The sequence below is a fragment of the Halyomorpha halys genome, unplaced genomic scaffold, assembly GCF_000696795.3.
Source record: "Halyomorpha halys isolate HHAL.00 unplaced genomic scaffold, Hhal_1.1 Scaffold2357.1, whole genome shotgun sequence".
NCBI lineage: Eukaryota > Metazoa > Arthropoda > Insecta > Hemiptera > Pentatomidae > Halyomorpha > Halyomorpha halys.
Genome location: NW_027110341.1, coordinates 645 through 4,473, shown reverse-complemented (window position 1 = coordinate 4,473; position 3,829 = coordinate 645). Strand labels below are relative to the sequence as shown.

Here is a 3,829-nt window from a genome sequence, read left to right as displayed (position 1 = left end):
ATGAAATAAGACATAAGAGAATGAAATACATGAAATAAGACCTAAGAGAATAGAATATATGAAATAAGACATAAGAAAATGAAATAAATATAAACTAAGGTGTTGTTAAATATGATTTCAAATATGTTAAAATATATATAAAAATGAACAAAGTAAATTAAAGAAAATAAAAATAAAATGTATAGTAAAATAAACAAAAATAAAATGGCCTGGTGAATAGGTTGGATGGGGGATCACATTCCAGCCAAACTCCAATAATTTCTGCAAGGTCTCCAAAGAAACGTGAGGATGGGCGTTATCGTGATGGAAAACTATGCCTTTGCTGGGCGCTTTTGCTGCTTGAATTTGGTCTTAAGTTAAAGGACGACCCGAGCGATTTGCGTCTTCCAAGTCAAATTTTCCAGTTCTGAACCGAGCAAACCACTTATGGATGGTGCTTTCTCCTAAGGCATCATTGCCATACACTCTGCAAATTTTGTTATCTGTCTGTGCAGTGGATTTACCTTTTCGGAAATAAAAAATCACTAAATGACAACAACAAATTTTTTTCTCTTCCATTTTGAGCAAGCAAAATACCACTTAAAGATAAGGAATCTTGGTTGAAACTGATGCATAAAAAAGCACCTTAACTAATACTTTTTATGAATATGTAAACATTATTGACCAAGTAAGCATGATTTTATAAACACAGAGAGGATTAAATTAAAATATTGAAAAACGCTACAAACTTATTTTACAACCCAATACAATTTAGATGTTGTTTTCCATCTTGATTTTGATTGTGCGCAGAATTGGCTGTTATCAAAGAAATTGTGCATAATTCATCAAATTTAGACATTTTTTTTTTCAAATTTTGCGATAATTTGATGGTATATTTTATTTTATATATTAAATAATAATAGTGACAATATTTGAAATAACTAAGGTTTAAACTATGGTCTGCATTTACTACTTAAACTTTTTGAATTGGGGTAAGGAGCGTCTGTGAAAAAAAGGGGCAAGAATCCACTGAAGTCTGTGGGACTTTATTTAAAACCATTTATTTAAAAATTATAATATTACCTCTTCCTTTTTTCAGTTTTAATGTTTCTATCTGCAAATTTTGATCAACACAATAATTGTACTACCAATGTCCCCACTCCAAGAAGAAGGTTTAGTTCAACAGTTCCAATTCTTATAATTGTGATCCATAATTTTTAAGTTGTGACTAAACATTATATTTGTTTGGCTTATAATTATAAATTATATTTTAGTATAATACCCTCTCCCAGTATACTAATTGATTATTGTTAATAAATACCTTATTCTTGTTGGAAATATTTCCACTACTATGTTTATGTTGCAAAAAATGCTGATATTAAATAGGGTAATAAAAATTGAGGCTGCAATGATGACATAATCAGCACTAACAAGTGGTATTATCAGCGAGCAGGCAGCGCCCACCAAGGTGCAGATTACTAAAAACAAAAAAAAATTGTTTAGTCCTTTCATAATTAAAATAATTAGTTAGTAATTAGAAATAAAATGTTTTAAGCTGTTGACTGCCACGGTACTTTTCAAAATTTCAGTCTAGGAAGCCAATTAAATTGTGCCATATCAGATTATTAAAAAATATAATTATAGTACATAGTGATCATAAAAAATCAGATAATATATTTTAAGTAAACAAATTACGAGTTATCTCGTTTAGTTTAATTTAATCCTGTTAAGTTTTGATAGTTAATAAATGAGCCGTTGAGGTATTGGTGATCTATGCGTCTGAAATTTGAAAAAAAAAATGTTTTCACCAAAATAATCTATGTTCCATTGCCAATATTGTCCCAGCAGAACTAATTGTACAAACTATATAACTTTTTATTCAGTTTAAACAAGTGTCAAAAGATGGAGAGTCCGTATCAACACCTATCTCTTCCTTCCAAATGATCTTTAGATTTTAGAACAAATATAATTTTTTTTTTGGTATATAGATCAATTGGTCCCAATTATTCCCATGATCAATTATCATGGTACCAATTAATTGTAACTGTAATGAAATTAACTTTATAATAAAGCATTTACAAATAAAGATGATGTATGGTTGTGTTTATTTTAATTTAATATTAAACATCTTTTTTTTTTTTCTTTTTTGGGAAATGGTCTCATTCCTTATGAAATCACCTTACACTGCTTTATCTCAGAAATGAAAGGGAAGGTATAACCATATTTTTAGATAATCAGTCTGCCCTTCAAGCCCTTGAGTCACCTCTGCATTGGTGAGAAAGTGCAAGCAGGTATTAGAGCTACTAGCGGGCTTAAAGAACTCTAAGTTAGTGTGGGTCCCTGGACATAAGGTAATCACTGGTACTGAGAAATCTGACCTGTTCACTAAAAGCATGGACGAGCACCCTTAAATGGGGCCAGAACCATTCCTAGGCATCTCTAAAAGGCATCAGGTAAAAGAAGTCCTTGATTGAACATAGAAAATAGCAGGTAAAAAGTTGAGGGAATGATAGGGCTGAGACAGGCCGAGATGCAAATAACTAAACCCTCTACTTCTAAAATTAAGTGGCTGCTAATCCTAAATAGAAATGAACTATGATTACTAATAGGAGTTCTTATAGATCATTGCAGACTTAAAAGACATCTTAAGATATGTGGCGTAGTTTGTGATGAAACTTGTCACTTATGTGGACAGGTCCCGAAAACTACATATACAGCAAATTGTAACCAGTACGAGTTATTAAGGTACTGATAGAATATGAGGCTTCTTCTATAGATTGGTTGACCCTTTTAAATTTCATTAGAAAATCAAAAAGGTTCAACTTAGTGGAATAATAGTCATTCTAAGAATTATTTCATTGGTCTGTCTTGGGTTGGCAAAAAGAACCAATGGGCCCACTTGATGGATATGTTCCCCCTAATATTACCAGTACCTTACATCCCTATATCTCAGATTTTCATGTGTCATGGTTTCCCACCCCCTGGTATAAACTGATCCAGATTTGATTTTTTTTTTTATATATGACTTATCTATATTATAATGTTAAAAAACTTTAAGAATTTCAGTTCACTTACATTGCATTATTTTCTTTCCTATGTAACTGACAACCAACAAGAACAGTATCTGCCCTATGAGACAACCAGTATTCACCAGCACCATTTTTGCAAAAACTTCTTCACTTTTCAAATCTGCCTAAAGAATCATATTTAACTAACAATATTTCTAGCTTAAAAAATATATCATTTCATTTTCACTTTTTTAAAAAATCTGCAAACTCACTGTTGTTAAGTTGCTCCTTCCCAAGTTTCCTTCATAGAGGAGAGGACAAATTCCTTCTTCAGGATTCAATGTTGATGAACCGACTAATGTAAATATTTCTGGGAGCCATAGTCGTAAAATATTGTGTCTGGAAGTAATATTTTATGCTTGGTTATTCTAATAGAATAGATAAAGTTTCTTTATTTACTTATTCCATGTCATATTTTACACAAATAGACTATACTAGTTTAATACATTTACCAGGAAGATTTTCTATGGCTTATCAATCCCTTATTGTATTATTTTCAATTAGTAATTATAATTAAACCTCATTATTAAAAACAATCCATATTTAAAAATAACTTATTTCAACATTTAGTATTTTTTTTTAAATTATTTATTTATTGAAATTTACAAATGTATAAAAAAAAAAATACAATTAGTAAATGTGATAAATGTTTCAGAACTCATGCTAATCTTTGGAAGGGACCACCCAATGGTGGTATTTCAATCATTGCTTTAAGTCAGAAGATCCTATAGCCATATTTGGATGGAACCCCATCTTCTTTTCAGATGTCACAGAGAATTATT

The 3,829-nt window shown here is 30.6% G+C and overlaps 1 long non-coding RNA gene across 1 annotated transcript; it reads right to left on the bottom strand.

The window, feature by feature from the left end:
- Positions 1 to 947: 947 nt before the first annotated feature.
- Positions 948 to 3,408, bottom strand: LOC136796033 (uncharacterized). The gene is made up of 3 exons (XR_010843730.1): positions 3,260 to 3,408; positions 3,055 to 3,172; positions 948 to 1,457 (listed from the first exon to the last, which is right to left on the bottom strand). It is a non-coding gene; the product is annotated as an uncharacterized lncRNA (long non-coding RNA).
- Positions 3,409 to 3,829: the final 421 nt, after the last annotated feature.